The sequence below is a fragment of the Dromiciops gliroides genome, chromosome 3 (assembly GCF_019393635.1).
Source record: "Dromiciops gliroides isolate mDroGli1 chromosome 3, mDroGli1.pri, whole genome shotgun sequence".
In the NCBI taxonomy this organism is placed as follows: Eukaryota; Metazoa; Chordata; class Mammalia; order Microbiotheria; family Microbiotheriidae; genus Dromiciops; species Dromiciops gliroides.
The window spans coordinates 491,672,793-491,689,658 of record NC_057863.1 but is presented as its reverse complement, the minus strand read 5'-3'; the positions used below and the strand labels follow the sequence as shown (position 1 = coordinate 491,689,658).

Here is a 16,866-nt window from a genome sequence, read left to right as displayed (position 1 = left end):
ACACTCCTGATTCTCACAGTTCATCTTTAGTGCCTGATGTTAGGGTGAGGATGAGTGATGATGATGGCATCAGAGTCTTATTTAGTTTCCACAAAAATGGAATACTTTCATCAGGTTCTGACCAGCATTTAATGGGAAGTTCAATTCAGAATTAATGCTCCTGTCCTTTGAATTTGATCATTTAGTTAGAGGGGCTTGCCATTGAGTCTAGGGCATGGGTTCCATCTTCCATCCCAATGTGAAACAATTTGAATATAATATTTGGACATGAAATAAGACTTTTTTGCACATTGTGCTCTTCATCACCAGCAGTACCAAGCAAAACAGTACAAATCCATCCCTCCTTAGAAGCTATGGAATCTCCGAATGGGAAGGAACCTCAGAAGTCATCTAGACCAGACTGGCATGAACACCTGCCAGCTGCATATGGCTCACAACACTCTGAAGTATGGACCTGAGACACGCATAAAATGTAATTGGAAATATTAATAGAATAATAAAAATACAAACAATACAGATAATTTTCTGTTGTTCCTTTGTTCCAGTCCATGCCTGATTACTTTGTGACCCCATTAGGGTTTTCTTGCAGAAATATTGGAATGGTTTGTCATTTCCTTCTCCCATCTCATTTTTACAGAAGAGGAAACTGAGCAATAGGGCTACCTAAGCATTACTTTGTCCAAGGTCACCAGCATCGATACGTGTCCTGAGGCCAGATTTGAACTCAGGTGGAGGGAGTACATTAATTGGGATTTCCAATGCCAGTTAAAAGTTGGGTCTTTTTAACCAAAAAGGCTTTTATGGTCTTAGTGATGGAGATATAAAGACAAGAAATAAACAACCCCTAACATAAGGAGTTTTACATTCTTGTTGGGGGGATGATGGGGGAGAGGGCTAGAGGAAGCACGAGTCATGCACAAATGAGTTGAAGAAAAATGAAGGAGGGAGAACTCATAACTAAAGTATGTGTGTGTGTGTGTGTGTGTGTGTGTGTGTGTGTGTGTGTGTGTGTGTGTGTGTGTAGGATCACAGAAGCCTTCACAGAGAACTAGAACCTTAGCTGAAATTTAAAGAAAGATACAGATTCTGAAAGGGAAAGATGAATGAATGAATGAATGAATGAATGAATGAATGAATGAATGAATGAAAACGCATTTATTCAGCAATTACTATGTGCAAAACTCTAATTGTGCAATACAAAAGCAACACAGTAGGGGCATTCAAGGAGTTCAAGGGAGGATGTTACATAAAGGAGGCTTCTACTACAAGCCAGAGGGAAAGACCTCCAGATTGCTTAGGGTACAGTGGCAAAGTAATGATAAGGGTGATGATGACGACGACAATGATGATAATAATAACTAACATTTATGTGCACTCATTATGTGCCAGACATTGTGCTAAGCACTTTACAAATATTATCTCATTTGATCCTCACAACAACCCTGAGAGTCAGTGCTATTATCATTCCCATTTTATAGATGGAGAAACTAAGGCAGACAGAGGTTAATTGACTTGCCCAGATACGCACAACTAGTAAGTGTCTGAGGTTGGATTGGAACTCAGGTATTCCTGACTCCTTGACTGGCACTATTACCACTGTACCACCAAGCTACCCCCTGTAAATAGTAATATATTTCCTTTAATGCAACTTCCATTGATAAACCATATTGGTTTCTGATGTTGAATCAATTGACAATGCCAAGATCTTTAGTGATATGAACTTTCTTTTCCAAGAATTCAGCACCTATGGTAATTATAGTGGAAGTCGCCTGGTTACATCTCTACAAGGGTCACTTCCTTGGGCTATAGCTTGAGGGCCAGGCTGGAAGCAGGGTTTGTGGTCTGGGGTAGGGTGCTGCCACTGAATTTACTTGCTTATTGGTGGCAGATGGTTGGTGGTTAGTGCTGGTGGTGGCAGTAGCATGGCAGAGATGATGGGTTGCTTTTCTGTAAGAATTGCTTACTTGAAGGGATGGATAGGGAGTGCACAGGAAATGGTGATTATATGAGTACATGCAAGCAGGAGATGTAACACTATGTTAGGGGAACAGTTGGTAGTCCAGTTTGGCTGGAACATAGAACTAATGTAGGTGAATAGTATGAAACAAGGCCAGAAAGATAGGTGAAAGTCAGAGTGTGAAGTGTCATATATACAGCATTAGAGTTTGTTGTTGTTGTTATTGTTGAGATGTCTTTTGGTTGTGTCCAACTCTTTGTGACCCCATTTGGGGTTTTCTTGGCTTTTCTGGAATGGTTTGCCATTTCCTTCTCCAGCTCATTTTACAGATGAGAAAAACTGAGGCAAACAGGGTTAAGTGACTTGCCCAGGATCACACAGCTAGTATGTGTCTGAGGCCAGATTTGAACTCAGGAAAATGAGTCTTTCTCCCTCCATGCCCTGCCCTCTATCCACTGCACTACCCAGCTATCCACACTTTCACAATAGCCTTGTAATCATTCTCCTTGACTTAATTCTCCCTCTTCTCCAAGTGACCCTCCATAGAGCTGCAAAAGTGACTTTGCTAAAGGTTAAGTCTGACTGTGTCACTAGCCTAATCAACAAACTCTCCCAGATCCTTCTTGACTCTCTGATCTTATGTTATTTCATTTTTATCTCATCCTTTTAAAATCTCCATTTCATGTAGGTTTAAAATATGTATATAAAATTACTAGTCCAGTAGTACTTGTATTTAATATATTGATAAGTAAATCCTACCTCAGATAATTAAAGAGTTGGGAAAGGCTTCCCAAAGCCTTAGATGGAAAGAAGAGTGGAAGAAATCCATGACTGGCAGAGCACATATGTCAGGACAAGGTCTAGTTTCCATCTTCCCTATCCTGAGATCAATTCAAAAGGATCCGGGCACCCAGGAGATGGATGATGCCATTGATTCCTGAAAAAACAACTCCATTGGACGGGTGCCTCATGAAGGAATCCTCCAGCTCTGAATGGATGATTCCACAGTTTTCAATGCCCTAGACCTGGGTTTAAGTCCCAGCTTAGCTGTGTGATTCAAGTCAAGTCACTCTCATTGTGGCTTTGACTTTCTCCTCTGTGAAATGAGAGAGACTAGATGACCCCTGAGGTCACGTCCACTTGTCGTTCCAATGGGTCTGTGACTATTGTCTGGGATCATACTTTGCCTAATTGATCCATCATTTTTCTTCACAGCCCTGTCCTCTACCTTCCAGTCAACTGGGATCATTCAATCAGGAACCAGTGATGATAATAAATGACAATGACATAGGACTTTAACGTTTATAAAATACTTTACATGTATTATTTCACTGGAGCCTTACAACAACTCTTATGACATGGGTATTATAGGCATTCTAATGCCCATTTTTCTGATGAGGAGACTAAGACTCAGATGATAAATGACTGTATGGTTATCCACCTAGTATCACTGGCAGGAGCTAAAACCCAACACATTCATTCCCAAGTCCAATACACTATTATGCCATGCTGGCAATACAGCTTGGACCCCCCTGAACCATGATCCTTTAGTTAACATGTTATCTTTTGGGTTAATGCTCTATTTATGGAGTTATTCATATTTCACATATTATTGGTAATGTCTATAATCAAATGCAAAACTATTTCACTAATTTTAACCATCTTCTAATGTATCTTTTAAAGAGACTCTTAGATGGTTTACCACATTTCTGGGCAAGCTTATTATGTAAATGAAGCATCTGAGGACTCTGAGTTTTGTAGGGAAAATGTGTTTTATAAGATAATATGGGGCTGTTTCACATTCCAGGACAAATAGCCGTAAATGCACAATTGAACTAGAAGAGCTGCCTATTACGAAAGGGGACGTGTGAATGAGAAATCCTGAGAAACGTGACACATAGGGGAAGGTAAACTCAGTGAAGTCAGTTTAATAGGAAGCTGTTCTGTTTTGTTTTGTTTTCTCATAAGCAAGTGGTACCAGGGGTATGATAGCTGTATACCAAGGCAACTGGCCTTAGGAGTCACAGAACGTGTGTTCTTTCCCAAAACTTTGCTATAGGCATCTTTGACTTCACCACCTTCCCACTTCAAGGAACAGATGTTTGGAAAAAGCTTTGCTGGAGTCAACAACATCTGCCTTTTGTGGAGTGAAATATTTTCCTTGTGCTTATGCTTTTTGTTTGTTTGTTTTTGTTTTTTGGTGGGGTAATTGGGGTTAAGTGACTTGCCCAGGGTCACACAGCTAGTAACTGTCAAGTGTCTGGGGCCAGATTTGAACTCAGGTGCTGCTGACTCCAGGGCTGGTGCTCTATACACTGTGTCACCTAGCTGCCCCTGTTCCTATGCTTTTTTAACAGCTCAAAGATTTGATTAAATTATCATTTGAAATCAATGATTTTGTCTCTAAAATCTCTTCTCTAAAGGATATTTAATCTAAAGAAAACTTGAGTGTAAGGGGAAGAGGTGTCCTAGGGGAAAAGAAGGAGATACCCTTGCTGTCTTCAGATATTTGAAAGGTGGTCATGTCAAAGAGGGATTTGTTATATTCTCTTTGGTCTCAGAGACCCAGCTTTATAGGGAGAATTAATTTAATTTCAACACTACAAACATATCTTTATACTTCCTCAGAAGGTACTGAGATCCCCAACACGACTTTTTTTTTTTTTTTTTTTTTGGCAGGACAATGAGGGTTAAGTGACTTGCCCAGAGTCACACAGCTGGTAAGTGTCGGATTTGAGCTCAGGTCCTCCTGAATCCAGGGCCGGTGCTTTTATCCACTGCACGACCTAGCTTCCCTGCCCCAACACGACTTTTAAAGGGGTTTTTGGTACCATTTGTCTTTATATCAATTATATTTCTTTTTTAAAAATAGGAGGGAAACCCCAGGTCCGCAAAACTGACCGACAAATGAATCAAATCCACACTCATAGTCCTACCACTCCCCTCCCCATTCTTAAAGAGAAGGGGGGAGGTGCATTCTTTAATCTCTTTTTTTTAAAAGCCAAATTCCCCCAATATGATGGTCAAGAAGGGTGTAGGTGACTACACATAAGGTATTTTTGTAGATGGCATATTCATGCTTTAGGAAGGAATTAGATTGTAAGGTTCCTGAAGTTCTTCCTAACTCCAAGCTTCTGTGATTCTGTGCATTGCTTTTAATACCATTAGAAGTTTGGAAAGTGCTTTGTCTTAATAGACCCCAAAGGAACCATTGTTTCTACTACAGGACCTTTAAAAACAAATATTTTGGTTGTTGAGATGGAACCAGGGGAAATAACATTTATTTGTTGAAACAATTAAAAGAAAATCTTTGCCTGTGACTAAACAAATGAAATGGAGAGCTGATATGATACAGTGGAAAAAAAGTTGAACTTGGTTTCAGAGAACCTGAGTTTGAATCATAGCCTCTGCTCTTTACTATCTGTATGACCCTGTGCAAGTCACTTCAACTCATTTGTCCTCAGTTTCCTTATCTGTGAAATAAAGAGATTGGATTATATGACCTCTGAGGTCCTGTCCAGCTCTGCATCTATGATCCTAAAATCCAAATAATAGAGGCATGCGTCAAATTTTTTATTAAACTATCTAAAAACTTTGTTTCCATTTCCATTTCCTTTTGCTAATGAATGCCTAGTCCCATGAGGGCTTTGGCAGGCCATTCCACTTCTCATAGCTCCTATTGTCCAACTTCTTAATCAGGTTAATAATATTGACGAGTGGCTTCAGGGTAAATCATTAATTCAATATTTCACCCACTGACCCTGAACAAGGAAGGGCAGCAAATAGAGGAAAGCTGTAGCCCCTCACTCTCCAGGAGCCAACAGTCCTGTGAATGAATCACTCTTTTAAAAGAAGCAAAGAGTTAACTGCTAGAAAGATGCTGAATAAGGGCAAAGCATCAGTCTGCTTCTGGACACATGCCACTATCAGCCAGGCATACACTGGCTCTGAAATGGGGTCATTTGTATTTCCTGAAACTGGTTTTCAGCTGTCACCCTGTAATTGATGCAGAGGCCTTGACAAAAGCCATTCGGGTGCTAAGTTACCCTTGCCCTTGGTTTCCACCCTAATAGCACTTGGCACAGTGCCACTTCCCCTAGTCCTCAATTGGGAAAGATGATCCCCCCCCAACCTGAACCTGGGCATCTGATCACTTCCTGGAACCCTTTCTTCTCCATTCCCAAAACAGATGGCTTTCTCCAGCCACTTATTCCAGAGTTTATGCTAATCCCCCTATGAATCCAAGTCCCTCCTCCCCCTCATCAGAGCTTAGTCTGTAAGCCTAAAACTCATGACAGTTTTGGTAGTGACTAAAGGTTTGCTGCTCAGGCTGGGTGTTCACCCTGCTGCTTCTTCACACCACTCATTTCTATTAGAAGGACGCTAGCTGAGAGTTCAAAACTAAATTCCATGGTTTGCAAAGCAAAGGGGTGATGGGAAGGAGCTGAAACCAAGTCTATAGACTCTAACAAGAAGGAGTTTGTCTTTGGACTTTTTGTTTTTTTTTTAACCATAAGTGCAAAGCTGACCAGAGGCAGAAAACCCAGCAGGCCATGCAAATTCCATTAACTGTCATTGAGAGAAGATATTGATGCAAACATCAGGATGGGCATGGGGAATAACCAGGGGCAATGTCACAGTGCCTTTGACAGGAAGTGGGTCTCAATCAAATGCACCCTTCTTCCAATATGGATGGAGGCTGGAGATAGGACTTTCCTGGGTCAAAACCAGTAACCTTAATGGCAAATTAAAACAAAACAGCATAAAGGCTACAGTTCATCAAGAGATATGGCTCTCACTAAGATTATAGAAAGAATGGAGTACCACCCAGTACCACTGGGTCAAAAAAAGGTCATTTTAGGATCATAGCAGTTGGAGCTGGAAGGCACCTTGGAGGTCACCCAGTTTAATTCCATCATTTTATATGCAAGGAAACCAAGACAGAAAATCAAGTCAACAAACAATTATTAAGCTCTTAATATATACCAGGTACTGTGCTGATTGCTGGGATATAAATACAAGCAAGGGCTGCTAATTGGCGCAGTGGATAAAGCACCAGCCCTGGATTCAGGAGGACCTGAGTTCAAATTCTTCCTCAGACACTTGACATTTCCTAGCTGTGTGACCCTGGGCAAGTCACTTAACCCTCATTGCCCCCCCACCCCACCCCGCAAAAAAAAAAATATAAGCAAAAAGAAAAACAAAACCTGCTTTCAAAGAGCTTGAATTTTAATGATGGAAGATAACATAAAATAGGGAAAGCTAGGTGGTGTAGTGGATAGAGCACTGGACTTGGAATTAGGAAGACTCAGCTTCAAGAGTTCAAATCCTGACTCAGACATTATCTTTGTGACCCTGAGCAAGTCACTTAACCCTGTTTGCCTCCATTTCCTCATCTGCAAAGGAAATGGTAAACCACTTCAGTATCTTTGCCAAGAAACCCCCAAAACAGGGTAACAGAGTTGTATGTGACTGAAACAACTGAACAAAAACATAAAAGAGAGCCAAAAAGCGGGAGGAGGGAGGAAGATGGAGGTACATACTTTGGGTGCTTGGTGGCAAAGTCTGAAGAGTCAGCAGGTAAGAAGCAGAGCCAGAACTGGAATGAAAAATTACCCTCCTGGACCATTCCTCAAAATGGGGGTTCAAGGAGGAGCTCAATAGTGCCTAAAGGGATGGAGGAATGTTGCAAAGTGAGAAGGCCACAGGAGAGAAAGATAATTGGATTGTATATCTAGAATTGGAAAGGCCCTTATAAGTTATCCAAGAACCTCTCCTGCCAAGTTTATGCCATTGCCTCCTTCAGGTTCTACCTCAGTTCCTAGAACAGTAATCAAATTATTCTGCCATTCTAGGAAAGGATGCATCAGTAGACGGTCCTATAACCCCATTCAACAACCCTGCCATTGCCCATGTCAAACACCCCTCCCTGGATACCGTTGCTCTATACGATGTAAATTCCTATTAGAATGTAAACTCCTTGAAGGTGTCACTGTCTTGTTTTGTGTGTTTGTATCTAGCACTTAACGCAGTGCCTGGCACATGGTAAGCACTTACTAAATACTTTGTCATTCATCTAGTCAAACTCATTCATTTTATAGCTAAGGGAATTGAAGCCCAGAGAGGGTTTTTTTGTTTGTTTTTTGTTTTGTTTTGTTTTGTTTTTGTGGGGCAATGGGGGTTAAGTGACTTGCCCAGGGTCACACAGCTAGTAAGTGTCAAGTGTCTGAGGCCAGATTTGAACTCAGGTACTCCTGAATCCAGGACTGGTGCTTTATCCACTGCACCACCTAGCTGCCCCCCCCCCCCACCGAGAGGTTTTAATAATTTTCCCAGTCACAAAGGGAGTTAGAAGAACCAGGATTTGAATCGTGATCTTTTAACTTGTGTTCAGTCATGTCTGACTCTTTCCGACCCTGTGAACCATAGCATGCCAGTGTTGTTCATGGTGTTTTCCTGCCAAAGATATTGAAGTGGGTTGCCATTTTCTTCTCCAGCAGATTAAAGCAAAAAGAGGTTGACTTGCCCTGGGTCACACAGCCAGTACATGTCTAAGTCTGGATTTGAACTTAGATCTTCCTGACTTCAGGCCTAGCTAGAGTTACCTAGCTGCCACTTTCTTCTAACTATGAATCCCTTATTCTATCTGCTTTTCCATGTAGTAACTTTCTCAAGGTCACAGATGCAGCATGAGTCCAGGTCTCCTCACATCAAATCCAGTGTTATTTCCATTAAAACAACTAGATGGATACAGAAAATAGAAGGCTGGAGCCAGAGTCAGGAAGATCTGAGTTCAAATCAAGCCAGACGCTTCTTAGTTGTGTGAGAAGTCACTCAACCACTTTCTGCCTCTGTTTCCTCATCTGTAAAATGGGGATAATGATAGCACCTACCTTTCAGGGCTGTTGTGAGGAACAAATGAGATAATATTTGTAAAGGGCCTTGCAAATCTTAAAGCACTGTATACATGTTTATTATTATTGTTATTATTATTATTACCACAATAGGAACAGACAGGGAACAGACAGTCCTTTGTAATGGTGAATGCCTGATTAGATTATAGATTTAAGACTAGAAGAAGACTTGGAGGCCATCTAGCTACCTATCTGTTGCACTTTACAAATGAAGAAAAAGGCTCACAGAGATAATGACTCACCCAAGGTCACAGAGGTAGTAAGTCATAGGATCATATGTAGAAACCTGGAAGAAATCTTAGAGGTAATCTAGGTTAGCCCCTTCATTTGACAATGGGAAAACTGAGGTCCCATAGAGGTTAACTGATATGTAGTTAAGAGTTGAGGAGAGAGACTTGAACTCAAGTCCCCTAACCCCATTTCCAGTGTCCTTTCTGTGCCTCTCTCTAAGCCTTTTAAACCATTGATTCCTTTCCCAGGCCAGGAAGAGAAAAATTACTCTAACTCCTGAGCTGAGCACTAAACTTAATTAAGGAAGAATAGGATGGAGGAAAGTTATTGGCATTGGGGGTGGGGGGTCTGGTGGACCTGAGTTCGAATGTCAGTTCTGTCATTTGTTATGGAGATGATTTATGATCATTCACCTCATTTTTTCCTGAGCATGGTATAAAATGAGGTAGAGAGAGGGTAGCTTTTGACCCTTCTGGCTCTAAATCTGTTAATGCTAAGTCTCAGATCTTTGGCTAAGGAAGCTAAAGTAAGCTGCTGTCTCTCCAACTTTGACAATTCAGGTGATTCTCCGAATAAGAGATTGTTGGGGGTGGTCACCAGGTGGTGTTCCTCACCAGCTCCCATCAACCTCTCCATGCTGAACTGGGTATGCTGCCTCAAATGTGGCTCCTGGCTCTGGCACTTCTTTCTCTAATCACTGCCTGCCAGCCTGATGAGTTCGACACATCCTAGCACCATTTCTACACCACTCTTCTTCATCTCTTCTTTTGCATCTCCTTCCCTCCTGTCAATGTCAGTCAAAGTGAATCCCCCTGTGACAAGATGTTGGAGATGTCAAACACAGTTTGACATGGAACCCCTGGAGGGGGGTGAAGCGGGGAGGAAATGAGGAGAGAGTCTGAGAGGGGAAAATAAACAAAGTTTATTTATTGGGCTATGAAATGTTTCCACAGCTGTACTCAACTCACTGCCCTGAATGAAGAGCTCAGGCAGTTTTCACGGCTGGAATTATTGACAAGAGGATTGGAGGGATAAAAGGAAGAGATGGAACATTATTTTTGAGAATGGCTCCTAAGCCAAATGGTTCTAATATTTTATCCTTTCTTATGTTACCATAGGGCTTGTAGAGATGGACAGGAAAATGGTAGAGAGGGACAAGACAATCAGCAGACCTTGATCTTAGCAAGGTACTTGACAAAATCTTTTATTGTATTCTTGCGGACAAAATGGAGAAATGAGGGTAAGGTTGATAATACAGTAAGTTGGATATTTTTGGTTGAAGAATGCCACAACAGATAAAGTTGTGTCAACTTAGAAGGAGGTTTTGAGTCAAATATCCTGTCCTGTTCCATTGTCTTCTCAAGGACTTGGATTAAGGCATATTTACATAATTTGCAGTTGACTCAAAACTGGGAGAGAGTTTACACATTCATTAAGGGAATAAGGATCTGAAAATTATTTGATTTTAGTTAATAAATTTATCAAGTCTTTATGTAAGAAATGAATTATTCCTCTCTTATATTTAATAACTAATTATTGAATCAAGACCAAAGTCTTTTCCCCTTTTCTACTTCCTTATCCAGAAATCAACTAGTATGGGAAATCTCTCTTGAAGACAGTAAAAGAAATTCTAAGTTTGGGCTAATGGGTGTATTCTGTTCATAGTATTTGCTCAGGCAGGTCTGGGGAAGAGTTGATTCTCTTTTTTGTCTTAATGAGTGATATGGAAATTGATGTCTCTACTGACCCTTATTTTAATATAACCCACCTCTCATTGTGTTAACCAATAAAAGTTGATTGGCACTCCTCAAAGGGCTATATAAACTATGAGCCTGGTGCCATTAGGGGTCTTTGGTCTGAGAGAGATTCACAAATGGCCATCCTTTTGATAAATGCCAGCATTACTAATAAAATTATTCAAATATCCAGAAACCATGTCTCTTGGAATTTTTAAAATCATCACACTTTATAATCCCTAGACACTGTGCTACATGATGGAGGGTACAAATAAAAACAAGCAAGATATTCCCTTACCTCAAGGAGTTTACCTTCTAATGGGAAGATAGGATACATATAGTGGAGTTTTAGCTAGGGAGCTGATCCAACGATAATCCAACTGAAATTAGACAGGGCTAAATAGGAATTCCTACATTTAAAGTCGAGTCGCACTAGTACAGGACTGAGGAAATCTGTACTTTCAGCAATCTGTGTGAAAAGAAGGCTGCAGAATGCTCAGTGAAGAACATGGAAACACAAGTTTGAGTTTAAGGAGCCACATCTCTGAAAGTTTTTATTAATTTTATAACCGGTCTCCCAGGATCCCTAGAAACCTCAGGATCCTCTTGGAGTTCAAGAATTATAAATCTAGGGGGCAGCTGGGTGGCGCAGTGGATGGAGTACCAGCCCTGGAGAAGGGAGGACCTGAGTTCGGATCTGGCCTCGGACACTTGGCACTTGCTGGCTGTGTGATCCTGAGCGAGTCACTTGACCCCAGTTGCCTCACCAAAAAGAAAAATTAAATAAAAAAAAAGAATTATAAATCTAGATCATTATAAATCTAGAGATCTAGTCCAACCCCCACTTTTTATAGATTATAAAACAGAAGGCCAGAGAATTTAAATAACGTGCCAAGGGTTAAACAGCTTATGTATAAGGCTGAATTCGAACCCAGGTCTTCCTGTATCTAAATCTAGTGCACTATGTCTCAGGGCCCTTAGGAGTAAAATAGTTTAAGTATCAGAGCCAGGACTGAAATCCAGATCCTCGGACTCCACCTCCCATGATCTCTCCACTGTGGTACAATGCTTCATCTGTCACAGCTACTGTTCCCCTTAACAACTGGGCAATTTCCCAAATGGGGACTTGGGGCCCCATGCATTAGGTTCCTGCCAAACCAGACCTATCTGTCCCTTATGGGGGAGGAGGCTGATTGCACCTCAAGCTGAAGGGAAGCTGCTAAAACGAGGCTCTGTGTACTTCCATCAGAGCCAGTGCGTCTCAAGGAACAAAGGATGTCAGGATGGGGATAATGCTCCCAGCTGTTCTCTAGCCTCTGAGAGGGAGGAGTTGGAACCCAGAGTTTCCCCCCACACAATACTCCACAAAGCCTCAGCCAGAGATAACCAGCCGGGAGCTGCTTCCATGAACAAACGATGCTTTACAATTCCTCAGATACCCCAGAAATAAAATACAGCAAGCTAATGATAATAATTTGTTTTGCTGGAGACACGAAACAACTTGAGTTAAATAATCACAATGTGTCCCATGATCCGTCAGGGCAAATTAAAGAAATACCATCAAAATAAGAGCAAGGTTCCTACTGGGCGATGGTCGTGCACGTTGGATAATAGATCACAGACTTTTATGAACTCGTTCCTGGAAGGACATTAATGGGAGATATAATAGCGAGTCAATGCAAAGTTACCCCTGACTATTTATCTGGGCAGAAAGTGTTTCTCTCCAATATTCATAATGCAGATCACCCAAATTACAAACACAACACTAAATTTTTATCGGCTGTCATTAAAAATGTATAAATAAACGTCCTCATTCAGTGGTATTATTTCAGAGGAGTGAAGCAATTCATGTGTCACACTTGAAGAAAGGCATTAAGTGGAAAACTGATAAATCAGTTTTAAAATACAAGCTTTGTCCTACAATTTCCCAGCTTCTCTGTCTCTGAAGAAATAGCAGCTGTTCTTCCTGCCCTGGAGAAATATGGATTAATCATCATCATCATCTTCTTCTTCTTCTTCACCACCACCACCATTATTCATAATGATGTGCTCCCATATTGGGGATATGAGACTGAAAGGTATGAAACAATTACATAAAAATTGTGCCAAAAAGAACAGCACGAATCATAATAACTCCCAAGAGGGAGAGATCACAGTGTGTTGGAATGGTGTTGGGGTGGGGGTGGGAGGTGATTCATTGAAAAAATGAAGACAAGTTCAGTCCTAAGTCATCATAATAATAGCTACTGTTGATCACTTTCTGGCTTACTAAGTCTTTTATATGCATTATCTCATTTGATCCTTACAATAAAGTAGGAAGTTGGTTGGAAAAACATCAATTTAATAAAAATAGAAAAATCCAGAAATGCAACTCCTTAAATCCAAACTTATGTTTACATAGACTTCTTCACTGAGCATGAAGGATGTAGAATATTCAGTGCTCTGTTACTACACAGGGAAATCATTCAATGTCACTGGGCTTCAGTTAGCCGAAATGTTGGCCGAAATGTTCTCCAAGGTCCCTTGCAACTCCAGAACCTTGATCTTATATACTTAGGAGATTAATATAAATCTCTTCCTTTAGACAAAAACATTTTCCCCCTGCCCCTTTCCTTATTAAACTGCCCTTTATGAAATGGGCCTTAAACCTTAAAGGGACAAGTGTATATCATGGTCTGAAATCTCTGGAGGCAGCTCCCAAGAAAAGAGACTATGCCTCTCCTGACTTCTCTCTCCTTCTTTGGAACATTGGCCTGCCTAGTCCTGTATCTTTGAAAGAGCTTATTGCTTCTCAAGGTCTCACTGTGCAGTCCATGTCCCCAAGCCTGTGATTACAGATGAGAGCTAAAATGTTCTGCACTGGACCCTGTCCTCTCCTTTGTCACTTCCTGTCATCATCACAGAAACTGGCAGATAGACTCAGTCCTGGGATGAGTGAGAGAGAAAGAGAGAAAGAGAAAGAGAAAGAGAGAGAGAGAGAGGGAGAGAGAGAGAGAGAGAGAGAGAGAGAGAGAGAGAGAGAGAGAGAGAGAGAGAGAGAGAGAGAGAGAGAGAGAGAGAAGCCTATTGACAAATCAACTCTGATTTTCTCTCTTGTCTCCAGGGATTCAGCAGCAGGACTGGGAATAGAGGCTCTTGTCAGAGGGTGATCAAGAGCAAATTGCTACAGGAGTGGAGTTTTTCATTTGGTAGCTAATGTTAGCCCCAAACACCACGGGAAGCAGCTGTGACAGTGTCAGGTGAGATCTACGGAAACATAGCTGGCCCTGTTCTGCCACTGTCATTCTTGATGCACAGAGGCATTCCTGTCTTTCCTGGGCACCTTCGGTCACCCAGTCTGGCTGATTGATTGTCCCTGGGAAAAACCTAAACAGGCTCGAGGCAGCCTACCCTGCCACTGGCTTTGTGGCTGTGTCAGTGCTCTCTAGGTCCTCGGGTAGTTCTAAACCAGATTTTAGGGGGAGTGGATTTTATTATCATTGTTTATGCTGCTGGATAGGGTTTGATGTGGACTCAAAGGACCTGGGTTCAAATCACACTCTACTACATACTACCTGTGTGGCTTTGGACAAGTCCCTTAATTTTCACAGACTCTGTTTCCTTATATGCAAAATGGAGATAATAGTGGCACCTACTCCACAGGGTTGTTGTAAGGATTCCAGGAGATAACCTATATAAAGCACTTTGAAAACCTTAAAGTACTATACGAATGCTCTTATTGTTGTTATAGGAGAGGGGTAGGAGAACAGAATTCTCTCTCTTTCTCTCTCTCTCTCTCAGGACTTGGTGCAAGAATCTGTGGTTTCCAGGGACCCACCATCTTAGGCAGGACCACAAATCTTGAGCTGAAAGGGACTATCCAGTGCAGCTCCTTCATTTTTTTTTTTTTTTTTAGTGAGGCAATTGGGGTTAAGTGACTTGCCCAGGGTCACACAGCTAGTAAGTGTCAAGTGTCTGAGGCCAGATTTGAACTCAGGTACTCCTGACTCCAGGGCCGGTGCTCTATCCACTGCGCCACCTAGCTGCCCCTCAGCTCCTTCATTTACAGATTAGGAAATTGAGTCCAATAGAGGTTCAGAGACTGGTTCAAGGGGTCACATAGCAAACAGTAGAGCTCAAACCCAGCTCATTCATAGTACCACACTTCCAAAAAAGAACTTCCTGGTATGATAGGTCATAAGATACCAAAGTAAGGATGGTAAGAAACTGCGGATTACCATTTCTTCAAGTTCTCCTCAAGACCAGGACCAGCTCATCAACATTTCCATAAGGTGATGGCAAAAAATTCATTTGTCTGTAATGTTTTGGGTGCATCCTTTCCTGGAGAAGACAGAGGGGAGCATTATGAATTAATTTCATAAGTAGAGACGACTTCTACAATTTGAAAGCATTTTAGCTACCTGAGCCCTTAGCAGGGGTGGCTAGGTAGTACAGTGGAGACAGTGCTGGTCCTAAAGGCAGGAAGACTCATCTCCCTAAATTCAAATCTGGCCCCAGACACTAACTAGCTGTGTGATTTGGGGCAAGTCATTTCTCCCTGTTTGCCTCAGCTTCCTCCTCTGTAAAATGAGCTGGAGAAAGAAATGGCAAATCACTCCACTATCTCTGCCAAGAAAACCCCAAATGGGGTAGAGTCAGGCACAACTGAAATGACTGAATGAGTCTAGGAAGGGTGGGGGGAAGGGGGTCAGTGCTGAAGTTCTACTGAATATCTAACTACTTGGGTGTGGTTCTCTTGTGTTACTAGTAGATGATGGTTTTGGAGTTTTGGAAGACCAAAGTCTGACTCTTCCCTTAGGAACTTACTTGTTGGGTGACCTTGGGTAAAGCCCTTAATCTTTTTTTTCTCTTTTTTGCGGGGCAATGGGGGTTAAGTGACTTGCCCAGGGTCACACAGCTAGTAAGTGTCAAGTGTCTGAGGCCAGATTTGAACTCAGGTCCTCCTGAATCCAGGGCTAGTGCTTTATCCACTGCGCCACCTAGCTGCCCCCCCAGCCCTTAATCTTTCTTAGCCTCTGTTGCCTTTTAATTAAAATGAGGATAAAATAGTACCTAATTCGAAGGGTAATTATAAGGATCAAATGATGAGAGTTAGCAAAGGGAGCATCTCTACAAGATGCTGGAGATTGAGTACACGGGCATGGACGAGACCAGCATCATCAAGGGCTATGTGCACCAGCACTTCTCCTCCAATGAGTAGGCCACCATGGGGACAGACCTGGCCTTGAAAGTGTTCCACTGGGACCCAGAGACCATGATACACCTGCAGCTCTGGGACATTGTGGGCCAAGAAATATATGGAAACATGACAAGAGTCTATTACTGGGAAGCCACAAGAGCATTTATAATCTTTGATGTGACCAGGCAGTGACAAAGTGGAAAAGTAACGTAGTCTCCAAATTAACTCTCCCTAATGGTAGACAGTGTCAGCAATTCTGTTAACCAACAAGGGAAAGATGTGCTCCTGATCAATGGACTCAAGATGGACCATTTCTGCAAGGATAGCTGTTTTGTGCAATGGTTTGAAACCTCAGCAGAGTTCTCATAACGGATAGAGATCTGGACTTAGTGTCAGGAAGAGCTGCGTGTCTGAATCCTGCCTCAGACACTTAATAGCTATTGTGAGAAAATAATTATTAATAATGGATTTCTAAGAGAAACCCAGACATTAGTTTAGTTGCTCTCTCCCCCTCAGCCCAGAAAGTTCAGTTCCTGGAATGAGCCCAGGGGAACAAAGGAAAGGCAGATCGATTCTTTTGTTTAGCTAGGAGAAGCACACCTAGGCAGGAATTTGCCCTCTTTAGGCCACCCTCAAATCATGTCAATCAATGGAACTGAACGATGCTATAACCAATTAGCTTAGATCAATGTATAATGACCCACTTCAATCTAAGGGGTATGCCCCCCCCCCATCACACCACGATCAGTCTCTTTTGCTCTCTGCTTGCTCTCTTGGCTTCCTGGACTCGCTCCCTTGGCTTAGAAGGTTTCCTCTTATGGGTATGTAGGTATGTAGGCGTGTAGGCCT

The 16,866-nt window shown here is 41.9% G+C and overlaps 1 pseudogene; it reads left to right on the top strand.

The window, feature by feature from the left end:
- The first annotated feature begins 353 nt into the window (after window positions 1-353).
- LOC122747819 lies at window positions 354-16,386 on the top strand (annotated as a pseudogene).
- The last annotated feature ends 480 nt before the right edge of the window (window positions 16,387-16,866 follow it).